Here is a 15,295-nt window from a genome sequence, read left to right on the forward strand (position 1 = left end):
TAGAGCAGGCGGTGTACGGGTAAAAATATTTAAATCTTGTTAATTGTATAATGCCACCGTCCTGGAACGACAATAACTTTGCATAAATGTGTATTTTGAAAAGGTCGTGTCATGCACAAGCAGGGTTATGTCTACAGTTGAACTTATAAATCATGATATAAACGTAACAAGATGGTTGTGTCCGATCTATATCTTTCTCATTAATTGATGCCTTTTGAAATAATTCTGCATAAATAAATGGCACATTGGGACAATGAGTCACATGTTAAACCCAGCTGATGATGTAAATCAAAGATCAAAATCATACGTTCACTTCGAACAAAATATTTCCTTAAAGTGTCTGGTTAAAGTCTGGTTAACGATTTTGTCATTCATGGATGAACTTAAAATCATTTGGGTTAAATATGGCGCCTCTTTGTGAGACGACATGTAGCGGACAAATGTTCGAAGGTCACACTTGCATTTCAAAAGTCATGATATGAGAGTGCATTTGTGGTCATGTCCAGTCCATATATGTGTTATTCAGCAAGAGCTAAGAATAAATACATGGTACTTTGAAACAATTTGTCTTGAGTGAGAATAAATATTTTGAAGGTCATGTCCGGTCATGAATTCTGTCATTCATTGGATGGATATTGGCGTAACTATGCATACATTTGTGGCACATTAGGACTACTTGTAATGCTTAAACACTAGATTGATAGCTAGATAGGTCAATTTAGAACATTGATGATTTGTCTATATCTTGGTCATTTATTCATGGATGTTTTTTAAAATAATAAGAAATACTAAAGATATAAATAAATGCTTCTTTATGTTTCTAATTTTTGTAAAACTTTTAAGACTACAGTATACATGCCTTCAATGTAAAAAATGGAAAACAAGATTAACAAGGAAAGGTGGCGTTCAATGAACGCAACCCCGACACGACCCAGCAACAAATGTAATGGATTCTTAACTGAGCCGAGCTTCGGAGACATTTCAAGTGGCACGCCCTTGTTTCTCTTGTTTTACATAATTGTCAGGATAGTGCAAAAATAGTTGGTACACATTTTAGTGACTAAAATTACACTAAGAAATATCAAAGTAATTTTATGGAGTGATAGTTGAAAAAATATGAGATAAAATTGTTCTCTTGTGGCAAATGACATTAAGATATGTTATACCATAATGCAATAAGATACTCATCAATTTCTTAAAAGATAGCCAAGAACAAAATAAGTACGGAGATTTGAAGATATCTTAATCACTTGAATGATTTTAAAACATGAGATAGAATAAGGCACAGCGTCCTTGGCAAAGTGGCATAATTATAATGTAGACGTTGATGTTAACTAAGACAATGAATACATACCAATGAATAAAGACAAAACGCAAAAAATCTCGTATTTTCAGTTAAGTAATTAAAATTTAAAGACATAAGCTTCGAGGGCATATATTTTACATGATTTACAATGTAGTAGCAAAAAACCAAAATGCTCTATCAAATCATTATGTGTTAATAAAAAAGTATAAACAGCAGTAAATCGTCAATATATTAATTGCAGAATTGGTATCAATTGACTGTCTAATCTTCTATGCATGTACCATCATCAAATACCCGTGGTAGACCTATAATGTTTTACTTTATATTATTCATTAATCGTAAGACAGTGTAAGCTCGTAAACTGTTTATGGTTCATGTTTGCGATACTTTTTTCAAAGTGAAATACAATAAAGATTAAAATGACTTTACCATTTATTTGAGTTTATTTCAGTTAATAGATAGATGATCTGTTTTAACCATGGCTAGGCATTTTTAGCTCACCTGTCACAAAGTGACAGGGTGAGCTTTTGTGATCGCTTTTCGTCCGGCGTCCGTCGTCCGTCCGTCCGTCCGTCGTCCGTCCGTAAACTTTTACTTTAAATGAAATCTCCTCATAAACCACTAAGCCAATTTCATCCAAACTTCACAGGAATGTTCCTTTGGTGGTCACCTTTAAAAATTGTTCAAAGAATTTAATTCCATGCAGAACTCTGGTTGCCATGGCAACCAAAAGAAAAAACTTTAAATATCTTCTTTTAAAAAACCATAAGAGCTAGAGCTTAGATATTTGGCATGAAACATCTTCTAGTGAGTGTCTACCAAGTTTGTTCAAATAAAAGCCCTGGGGTTAAAATTGGCCCCGCCCCAGGGGATCATTGATTTTCCCTATATGCATATAGTAAAAACTTAAAAAATCTTCTTTTAAAGAACCCAAAGAGCTAGAGCTAAGATATGTAGCATGAAACATGTTCTAATGGGTGTCTACCAAGTTTGTTCAAATAAAAGCCCTGGGGTCAAAATTGGCCCCGTCCCGGGGGGTCATTGATTTTCCCTATATGCATATAGTAAAAACTTAAAAAATCTTCTTTTAAAGAACTCAAAGAGCTATGGCTAAGATATTGAGCATCAAACATGTTCTAATGGGTGTCTACCAAGTTTGTTCAAATAAAAGCCCTGGGGTCAAAATTGGCCCCGCCCAAGGGGGTCATTGATTTTCCCTATATGCATATAGTAAAAAACTTAAAAAATCTTCTTTTAAAGAACCAAAAGAGTTAGAGCTAAGATATTTAGCATGAAACATGTTCTAATGGGTGTCTACCAAGTTTGTTCAAATAAAAGCCCTGGGGTTAAAATTGGCCCCGCCCCAGGGGATCATTGATTTTCCCTATATGCATATAGTAAAAACTTAAAAAATCTTCTTTTAAAGAACCCAAAGAGCTAGAGCTATGATATGTAGCATGAAACATGTTCTAATGGGTGTCTACCAAGTTTGTTCAAATAAAAGCCCTGGGGTCAAAATTGGCCCCGTCCCGGGGGGTCATTGATTTTCCCTATATGCATATAGTAAAAACTTAAAAAATCTTCTTTTAAAGAACTCAAAGAGCTATGGCTAAGATATTGAGCATCAAACATGTTCTAATGGGTGTCTACCAAGTTTGTTCAAATAAAAGCCCTGGGGTCAAAATTGGCCCCGCCCCAGGGGGTCATTGATTTTCCCTATATGCATATAGTAAAAAACTTAAAAAATCTTCTTTTAAAGAACCAAAAGAGTTAGAGCTAAGATATTTAGCATGAAACATGTTCTAATGGGTGTCTACCAAGTTTGTTCAAATAAAAGCCCTGGGGTCAAAATTGGCCCCGCCCCGGGGGGTCATTGATTTTCCCTATATGCATATAGTAAAAACTTAAAAAATCTTCTTTTAAAGAACTCAAAGAGCTATGGCTAAGATATTTAGCATCAAACATGTTCTAATAGGTGTCTACCAAGTTTGTTCAAATAAAAGCCCTGGGGTCAAAATTGGCACCGCCCCGGGGTCATTGATTTTCCTTATATGTGTATAGCAAAAACTTAAAAAATCTTCTTTGAAAAAACCCAAATAGCTAGAGTTAAGATATTAAGCATGAAACATCTTTTAGTGAGTGTCTACAAAGTTTGTTCAAATAAAAGCCCTGGGGTCAAAATTGGCCCCACCCCGGGGGTCATTGATTTTCTTTATATGTGTATAGCAAAAACTTAAAATCTTCTTTGAAAAAAAACCAAATAGCTAGAGTTTAGATATTAAGCATGAAACATCTTCTAGTAAGTGTCTACAAAGTTTGTTCAAATAAAAGCCCTGGGGTCAAAACTGGCCCGGCCCCAGGGGTGTCATTCTTTTTAACTATATGTTTATCGTAAAAACTTAAAAAAAATCTTCTTTTAAAAAGCCCAATGAGCTAAAGCTTAGATGTTTAGCATGACACATCTTCTTATGGGTGTCTACCAAGTTTGTGCAAATAAAAGCCCTTGGGTTAAATTGGCCCTGCAACGTGGGGGGTGGGGGTGGGGGGCCTATATACAGGTGAGCGACCTCAGGGCCATCATGGCCCTCTTGTTAAAGTTTGATTGATAAATACGAACCTTTATAAAGTAGCTATATCAATACAACAATAAAAGATATCGTACAAACACATCTATGTGGATGTTTCTAAATTCCAAATTTGACAATTTCCCCTTTTTACATATGAATTTTGCGTGGGCCGGTGTTAGGGTGCTTGGACGGTACCTTGCAATTTCCAGTTACATCCATTTACAGGCTCAATCAAATCGAGCCTACAACGTTTTCAATTTTGCCGTTTTGATCATATTTTAGGGATTCTGTTGTTGTTTTTTTTGTTGTTGTTTCTATTTTAAATAGGGCCGTACAATAGATATTGTTGCAAAGACATGCGGGCTCAGAAACATAGTCACTGACCTGTGAAGATGACAGGCAATTTTTTTTAAATATTTACATACTGACATTGACTCTTGGCATTCAAATTATAAAATGATCTAGTGTCCATAAAGGTTGACACAAATGATATTCTATCAAAATAAAGAAAACTTAAACATCTAATGGTAAATTAAAATGTGCAAGATTTTATGCAAGGCATTTGGGATCTCAGACACCTGATATAGATTAATTGTCCAAAAAGATGACCTGTGATAGTTTTAAGTAATGTTGTAAATTAAAGTGTACAGTATACATACACATAATGTACAATTCGACATGAAATGTTGCTCATATCATTATACAATTTTTGATATTCATTCCTACTGAAGGATACATTTGTTTAAAAGCACTATACTTATATTTGTTAAAAAGGTGTCCATTTTGAAATCAAAGATGGCCGGCATAGCAGTCAATTCGTAAAGCATGTATAATAATCAGCCAATTATTCCTAAAAGTAATTGAAACTTTATTCCATGTAGATTCACGGACATACGATACGATATGTTCCAGAAATAATTTTTTTTAAGAAGATGGTAAAGGACAATGGCGGCCATTTTGATTTGACCTTTAGAAGGTCAAGGACTTCAAGTACAGCCGTGGTAGAGCAAAAAATGAATTCAGCGTACCCGAATTATGTAAAAACGATTGACTACCTGCTTGTACTAAAAAATGCCGTTAGACTCTTAACGGAGGGTCTTTTCTGAAAATCAAACCCGTCTATTATATATTTTATATGCCTGTTTAAAATACGACGATACATGATAACAACATAGTTCGTAATGTTTTTTTAAAAGTTATATATATAGTTCATATTGATCTTTTCTGTTTTTGGCTACTATATTGTTAAAGATACGTATAATAAACTTAAGTCTTTCTTAAGACCTTACTTTTATTTATAAGAAATATGTTTTTTCTTCTTTTCATTGAAATTCTACCTCAAGAAGCAAACGTTTTCTTCGAGTAAACGCTTTTATTTATTTGAAAGCAGTATGTTTTCGAGGCATTATTTGTTTGACAGATATAGAGATGATATAATCGTATGCAATATATATATTCTTTACCTGAATTATTAGCTTAGATGATGTTTTATATGTTTCCTAAAATAAGTTGATCGTTATGATAACACGCTTGCGGTACACGAGTTTTATATAAAAGATTATAATTAATCTGATATATATTATAATTATATAAATGGTATTGAAACTTTAAGTAACTTATACTATAAATATTTCTTACAATTTTTTCAATGATTATACATGTTTTTTTATATCAAAACGAGAAAAGGGCCATTTAATATTATAATAATAGATGCGACTTATTATACCGAGAGAATCTTATTTAATTTATAAATTCATACATCTTTTTTCATGAGATTCATATGATAAAGGCTGAAGTGTACAACCAATGTATGTTAAGAAGAACATTCTGTTCTCTTAAATTTCCAAATATCATCGAAGAAACAATGCATATTTGTGATTTATGGTGTATAATTACAGACAAAACTCTGCAAGATCTATTTTAGATACCATATAACTTGTCAATTTTTTAAAGATATGTATTATACAAAGGTTTTTTTTCTTGAAGGCATAAAAAATATATAAGGGGGGTCAGTATACTCTTCCGTAAAGGGTTCAGTGACCTCAAAGCAAGTTTTCTTTTATTTTTAAGTGAATAATTAAGTAGTTTTGAATACTGATGTTGCATACAATTCTTTTGACAAGGTTTTTTTTTCAAAAGTTAAAAAAGTCTATAAATCAAGGATAGGGACCAGATATTATGATCTCAAATGTGTAAAATTGTAGTTGATGATATATGAAGTTATTCAAGTATTGATTCAAACTTCAACCAACGTATTACACTGATGTACAGGTGAATAAGTTATCCCAATAATACTTTGAATAGTCAAGCTATTAGTTCTCAAATTCAATATCAAATTCATACAATAACGAATTCAAATGAGTCGGCAACATTTTTTTATAAATTTTGCTGTCTGTCTTGGGTAACCTTTAATTTCAATTTGATATAAAATCTTATTTGTTCAAAGAGCATCTCTTTCATTGAATGTTAATTGATCAATTTAAAAATTCATGAATGGGAAATGATTATAAATACATGTATAGCTTATCATAAAATCCAATGACCCCTGAAACAAAGCTTATTTAGACTACAAGGTCCACTTAAAACTGCTACATACCAACTATCTTAGCATGTTATTTGATCTCGATTCAATTAAATTCTTTATTAAAGATGTTTAGGCCACCAGCCCATACATAAACAATGTTCTCATAAACATATACATACATAAATACAATCATGATCAATATATATATTTAACATTGTATTTTAAACGTAAATTTAAATGTTTAAATACAAGCAATGATATTGGTAATACAAAAACGAATATATAGCATAAAAACTTAAATAAATAAGAAGTGACAAGTTTAGATGAATGAAGGACAAAACAACATAAGTCAAAACCCCACTTCTAAAAATTTTATATAGTGGACAAAACCCCACACCTGAATTTTATAAAGTGGACAAAACCCAACACGTTCAATTTTATACAGGGGATATAACCCCATACCTAATTATTTTTTTTATAAAACCATACCATTCATATGATATTGTTCTTGTTAGAATTTTTTTTTACTAAAGTTGATATAGATACTGTACTTATTTCATATAGTTCCTTTGATCATGATAATTAATGGTATGTTATATTTTATTTCAATATACAATACAATATGATTAAATTATAACAACCTATACTACGGAAACGTATAGCGACCACCCCTACATGTAAGTTAAAACAGAATTTTTGACAATTTATTTAATACATATTATATACATAACCAATTTTTACAAACTTACTTGATCTGAAATATTTGTCTAGTTATATCTACCGCCCCTGCATTTTGGTAAAAACTGAATTTTCTGACCAATATTTACATTGTTATTTGATCTTGATTATATCATTTACTCAATCTGCTGTTAATATTGCTGGATTAAAATTTATGTGAAATTTTTCAGTTCATTTATATGTATTAGTTATATATACTTGAGGTTTTTTATTCGCATACCTCTATCATTATGAAATATAATATAACATATTTTACAATTTATATTTGATATATCCTGCACAATACAAAGCTTTATTAAAGATTTTATATGCAGCATTTGAATGAGGTTTTCTGCATTTCAAAGATTAAGGAATGTGACTCCTCCATTACGCGCCCAAATATGGTAGACGGGTTTGATTTTCAGAAAAGACCCTCCGTTAAGAGTCTAACGGCATTTTTAGTACAAGCAGGTAGTCAATCGTTTTTACATAATTCGGGTACGCTGAATCCATTTTTTTTTGCTCTACCACGGCTGTACTTGAAGTCCTTGACCTTCTAAAGGTCAAATCAAAATGGCCGCCATTGTCCTTTACCATCTACTTAAAAAATTATTATTTCTGGTACATATCGTATCGTATGTCCGTTAATCTACTTGGAATAAAGTTTCAATTACTTTTAAGAATAATTGACTGATAATTATAGTTACATGCTTTACACATTGACTGCTATGCCTGTCATCTTTGATTTCAAAATGGACATTTTTTTAAACAAAATAAGTAAAGTGCTTTTAAACAAATGGATCCTTCTGTAGGAATGCGTATCAACAATTGTATAATGATATGAGCAATATGTCATGTCGAAATGTACACACTGTGTAGGTATACTGAACACTTTAATTTACATCATTACTTCAAACTATCACGGGTCATTCCTTTTGGACAATTAATCTATATCAGGTATCTGAGATCCCAAATGTCTTACATAAAACCTGCACATTTTGATTTACCATCAGATGTTTAAGTTTTTTTTTATTTTGATAGAATAGCATTTGTGTAAACCTTATGGACACTAGATCAAATATAATTTGAATGCAAAGAGTCAAGGTCAGTATGTAAATATTTTAAAATTTGCCGGTCATCTTCATAGGTCAGCGACTATGTCTTTCAGCCCGCATGTATTTGCAACAATATCTATTGTACAACCCGATTTAAAATAGAAAAAAAAAAAAACAGAATCCCTGAAAAGCGATCAAAACGGCAAGATTGAAAACGCTGTAGGCTCGATTTGATTGAGCCTGAACATGGACGTTACTGGAAATTGCAAGGTATTGTCCAAGCACCCTAGCACCGGTCTACGCAAAATTCACATATCAAATGGGGAAATTGTGAAATTTGGAATTTAGAAACATGCGCAGATGTGTTTATACCATATGATTTTTTGTTATTTTGATATAGCTACTTTATAAAGGGTCGTATTTATCAATCAAACTTTAAACATTAAGAAGCATTTATTTATATCTTTAGTATTTCTTATTATTTTAAAAAGCATCCATGAATAAATGACAAAAATATAGACACAACCATCAATGTTCTAAATTGACCTATCTAGCTACCAACCTAGTGTTTAAGCATTACAAGTAGTTCTAATGTGCCACAAATGTATCCCTAGTTACGCCAATAGTCATCCAATGAATGACAGAATTTATGACCGTACATGACCTTCAAAATATTTATATAAAATGAAATAATATCACCTTTAATGTCTGAAATCTTACTTTATGCGACAATTCTTATCTCACGCAAGACGTACCACGTATTTATTCTTAGCTCTCGCTGAATAACACATATATGGACTGGACATGGCCACAAATACACTCTCATATCATGACTTTTGAAATACAAATGTGACCTTGGAACATTTCTCCGCTACATGTCGTTTTACAAAGAGGAGCCATATTTATCCCAAAGGATTTTTCATTCATCCATGAATGACAAAATCGTTAACCAGACTTTTTAGACACTTTAAGGGAATATTTTGTTCGAAGTGAAAGTATGATTTTGGTCTTTGATTTACATCATCAGCTGGATTTTATATGTGACTCATTGTCCCAATGTGCCATTTATTTATAAGAATTATTTCAAAAAGCATCAATTAATGAGAAAGTTATAGATCGGACACAACCATCTTGTTACGTTTATATCATGATTTATAGACATAGCCCTGCTTGTGCATGACAAGACCTTTTTAAATTACATATTTACGCAAAGTTATTGTCGTTCCAGGACGGCGGCATATACAACTAACAAGATTTAAATATTTTTACCCGTACATCGCATGCTCTAGGTCAATCAAAACAGAAACTTTAATACCACATTATAACAAAATAGACGACAAAAGTCCTAACACAGGGGCCTCAACCACCGTGTCCTTGTCGGGTTACCTATATAAGCAAATGAAATACTATCCTCATGCACGAAGCTCGGCACTAGTATGTTCGAGCTTCTATGGGATAAACACCATATGGAATGTTTCTCTTACAAGAAGAAACATTAACTAAACTCTATTATTCAGGAACGTAGTGTATTTCATGTTAACAAAAATTATTTGAATGGCAATTCCTATATTACTTTTGGAAATACTAAGATTACTTTTTTCATATCAGGTCGTGCATGAAAAATTCCCTAGTTATGAACTTTTACAAAATCGTCTTTCTTGATAGACACGACCCTGATCTTTTGACTGTTGAATTGGCTCTCAACCACTACACGTCCCAGTACATGTTCTTGCGCAATTGACATTGACATAAGAAATAACCAAACATTTTCTTGGTATCCCTGTTTGAAGAATAAGTAATAATATAAGGGACATCATTTCCCAATCCGTTATAGGCCGTATATTTATGCTTAACTATTTCAAAATCCATCTCTTAATGACAGAATACTAAAATGCACATCTTTTTTCAAGCACTTTCAAGTCTCACTTGAGGAGTTGAGCTTCAAACCTGGGTCTTTTTTGTTACATTGTATCAATGTGCCACACATTAATGCAATTTATTTCAAAATCTATCCAAATATGACAGATATGGACTGGATTAAAAACGGACAGACTGGGACACGCTCTTACTGAGATATTTGTGAAGATGTCTGTTATTTTCATGTTTGTTTCTTACTCCAAAAGCAGCCTTTTGCCACCCATAACGAATGATTCATCCCATAGGTCGTGGGTATTATTATGTAACGAAATTAATCTAACGCCAAATTGTGATAGCAAATACCCCTAACTGACACAAGAGGACGCTCGGACAGATAGACAGACTGACAGACATTTGAGCCCTCAGGGCAATACAAATCCAATTTAAAAAAAACATCGCAATAATTTAAAGAACATGCAGTGTATTCTTAGAAGTATAAAAATTACATCGAAATGACAAAGTGAACGCAAAATATGACTCTCATTTACGTTGAATTAGGGTATAAATTTTGCAACATAAAGTTTGTAGTTTTAATGGATGTTTTTCAAAGTCTGCGCTTGGAAGTATTACTTAGTATCCCTGCACTTCTAAAAAAAGAAAACATGCCTAGTAAAATGCCTTATTGTTCTTGTTTACTTTAATTATAATACAGTGTATAAAACTTAGGAAATTGTTAGCCATTTAGAAATCCAAGATGGCTGCCGAAATAAATTTTATTGTTTTTGCATCTATTCTTCTCGTCCACACTTAAGCAGACTAAAATTAACAAAGCCTTAAATTAAAATGGCAAAAAATGTGTACATATCTCGCCCATGGGAGAATAAAAGTAAAATTTAAAAAATCAATGGCGGCCATGTTGCAATTGATTTTTAAAGGTCAAGGACTAAAAATAGAGCAAAAAATGAATTCAGCATACTCAAAATAGGTAGTTAGCCCAACTACCTGCTTGTACTAAAAATGCCGTTAGGATGAACATTTTCCCAAAATCAAACCAGTCTATGGCAGATCGGTTGTCTTTTTTATCCTAATTATCAGAAATCTAACCGAAAGATTTCTCTTCATCACCAGCATATATTATCTTTATTAGCAACTGGTTGGTTAAGCATTTTTTACATAATCTTTATCATGTAACACCCTCTGTACATGCCAATTTTAAATCAATGAGAAGCAAAATTGGTGGAAATTATCATTTTAACTGCATATTATATATTTTGCAAAAAAAGGAGATTTTTTTTCCTATGAAAAATACAAAATATCGTGCCCTTCATCACCATAACATTTGATTTTGTCCGCATTTTTTGTAAGTTTCTATAAATGGATAGTCTTATATGATGTGTGACACGAGAAAAGTCAAGACAGCTTTATTTGATAAAGGAAGCAATTAAATCAAGTTATATTGTAAATCATAAATTATATAATACGTATTTTTTCGTAATCTAACGTACGTTTTTTTATCTTATAATGCAAAATAAACTACTTTTAACTTTCTGACAAAATGAAAAAATAAAACACTTACATCTTTTTAAATATGTATTTTCTTTCCTCAAAGCATATTTACATATAACAAACATACTATAAAACTACAAAAAAAGTCATTTGATATGTATCATATAAGAGTGGTCGCTATACGTTTCCGTACTATACAAATATTACAAACTGATAAATAATCTAATGATGATAATAAAGATCCTATTACTAAAATTAAGCTTTAATTGCATTATATTCAGCCATTTCACAAAACTGATAGTTTAGAGGTAAATAAGAATAATCCTAGCCTACATAGAAATCTAACATCCATTGCTAAATTTCTGATTTGTTTCATGTTCAGTTTATAAATCTGCTTAAGTTTTCAAAAGTTTCTTATAAACAAGAATGAATAACATACATCAATTATAAACAAAGTTATAGAAAAAAATTAAGCAGGATTCAAAGATTTGACCATGAAGGTCAATATCATTTATAAGTCTTGGTTGAATTCCTTACAATATTCACATGTAAAACTTCTTCAGATTATTCCAATTTTTATTAAATTTGGTTGAGCAGTTTTGGAGAAGAAAAGGCACACAATGCTGTGTTCATAGATGGCTGGTTGTTCAGATGGCCGACTAGTAAACCAATGTTTCCCATTTGTTGAACGGGTGATTTATTTCTTTAAACAGACAAAATCTCTTTTCTTCACATTGTACTCAATGATTTTCTTCAACATAATTTAATTAATTTAACAAAAACTATATTCATAAAATGTACTTGCTAAAGTCTATATTACAAGAAAACTGACCTAACATAATTATATAACAAATACATACAATGATCAATTAATATTGTAACATGCATAATACAATGTATGTACATTATTCTGTAAGTATTTGTACAAATACATGAATGCAATATGACACTACTAGACGTTAAGAAACAACTCAAATACATGACATTTTGACCAGATATAAAACAATATTTAGATGAAATAATAAGTAAAAACAAAAATAAACTATATAGTAACAATCTCCTGATATATTGCATAAAGGATAATATTTACCTAACATATGTTTTGATGAGCTAAGTGCAAAAGCAAATAAACAAAAAACTTAAAAAAAAACATGTATTTCCAGATTGTATCAGCATATTTTAAAAAGTTATAATAAAAAGTGTATATACCTAGTATATATTCAGAATATGTACATACATTGGTCCAAACAAAGATATCTATAGAGAAACAGTATAATATGGTCTGTCTTATGTTCTTTATTAAACACCAAAAATATAAATCATACACAAATACACACAATTTGTTTGTCATACCAACTTAATGTAGTAAAGACTGCCATATACAACAATAGTAATATAGTGAACTATCACAATAGAAATGTAGTGAACTATCACACAATAGTTATGTAGTGAACTATCACAATAGTAATGTAGTGAATTATCACAATAGTTATGTAGTGAACTATCACACTAGTAATATAGCGAACTGTCACAATAGTAATGTAGCAAACTATCACAATAGTAATGTAGCGAACTATCACAATAGTAATGTAGTGAACTATCACAACAGTAATGTAGCGAACTATCACAATAGTTATGTAGTGAACTATCACAATAATAATTTAGTGAACTATCACAATAGTAATGTAGTGAACTATCACACTAGTTATGTAGTGAACTATCACAATAATAATGTAGCGAACTATCACAATAGTAATGTAGTGAACTATCACAATAGTAATGTAGCGAACTATCACAATAGTAATGTAGCAAACTATCACAATAGTAATGTAGCGAACTATCACAATAGTAATGTAGTGAACTATCACAATAGTAATGTAGCGAACTATCACAATAGTTATGTAGTGAACTATCACAATAATAATGTAGTGAACTATCACAATAGTAATGTAGTGAACTATCACAATAGTTATGTAGTGAACTATCACAATAGTAATGTAGCGAACTATCACAATAGTAATGTAGTGAACTATCACAATAGTAATGTAGCGAACTATCACAATAGTTATGTAGTGAACTATCACAATAGTAATGTAGCGAACTATCACAATAATAATGTAGCGAACTATCACAATAGTAATGTAGCGAACTATCACAATAATAATGTAGCGAACTATCACAATAGTTATGTAGTGAACTATCACAATAGTAATGCAGCGAACTGTCACAATAGTAATGTAGCAAACTATCACAATAGTGTCACAACAAAAACCAACGTAATGAGTTTGCGACCGCGCAGTCTGATCAGGATCCATGCTGTTCGCTTACAAACCCCTATAACAAGTAGAGAAACTGATAGCGAACAGCATGGATCCTGATCAGACTGCAAGGATGCGCAGGCTGGTCTGGATCCATGCTGGTCGCAAACACACTATGTTGGTTTTGTTGTGACGCGGCTCATTTAACCTTTCACTGCTTTCATATATGAATGATGAATCTAAGACCCATTTTTGGGACACAAAGTAGTGTTTTTCTTTATCTTATATTTGTTTATTTTCTTCCTAAAATGCTCGTATTTTTAATGTACTACATACCTCGTCCTACTTCAAGTGAAAAGTAAGCATTTATCTTTTGTAGATTAGTAAATTCTTGTATTTCTTAGAAATGTCTCAGGCAGCAAAGGGGTTTTTAAGTGCACTTACAGACATGGTTTTATATTGTTAGCATAGACATTAACAATTATTTTTGAAGAGTTTTATGGGGGTTAATTGATAATAATTATATTGTAGATCATGTTAATGATAATTATATTGTGAATCTTGTTATGAATTATATTTATATTTTGGATCATGTTGGATAGTTTCATGTCATTTAAGAAGGTTATTGTCCTTTATAACATGCTGGTTTTTATGTAACAAAATTCTTTTATTCAAAACAAAATTCTTCATACCACACTTTTGTCTGAAACAGTTTTTGGATGAAGACTTCATTTTGTGCTATACCTTAATACAGAAATGTTTTCTCCTTGATTTAAGCTAAATGGCCCGTTCACCCTAAACAGAATGGTGATATATTGATAGCAAGAAATATGCCATCTATCAAATAAAACATTTATACCCCTTTTTGATTCGTTAAAATATTCTGAAAACGTTTTTGTGTTTATAATACCTGAAAATAATGATTTAATTTATTTTTTCCAGATATAATATTACGTAACCAAGCAAAAATGTGAAAGCTTAAATCTACGTATAAAATACTGCAGTCTATGTTCAGTGCTTGGTAGACCATATGTTGGTGAAGAAAAGGTATACATTTAAACTCTACCAGTACTTCTTATTGATGCAAGAAAAATGTACAATACAATCTGGAACTCAAACCTATGACCCTCTGAATATCATTTGACAGCTTGACTGACTGAGCTGACAGGCTGCTTACATGTACCATTAATTCACTGGCGCTTTGTATCATATTTCACAAGATGATACTCTCAAAAAGTTACCATTGTTAAAGCAGATAAACATCATGTCATTTAAATTTGGGGTATTTTTTATATATTCAGAATTCTATAATGAATTTGCAAGCTTTCCCTATGATTTTGCTTATTCTTTTTATCTCTAAACATTTACTCACATGTTTGTTTGATTTTGTTTTACGTCACACCGACACAGTATAGGTCATATGGCGACATTCCAGCTTTACTGGTGGAGGAAGACCTTAGGTGCCCTTTCGTGCATTATTCCAGGCACGAACGGGCACCTGAGTA

Source organism: Ruditapes philippinarum, unplaced genomic scaffold (assembly GCF_026571515.1).
Source record: "Ruditapes philippinarum isolate M1 unplaced genomic scaffold, ASM2657151v2 ctg6424_1_1_1_1, whole genome shotgun sequence".
In the NCBI taxonomy this organism is placed as follows: domain Eukaryota; kingdom Metazoa; phylum Mollusca; class Bivalvia; order Venerida; family Veneridae; genus Ruditapes; species Ruditapes philippinarum.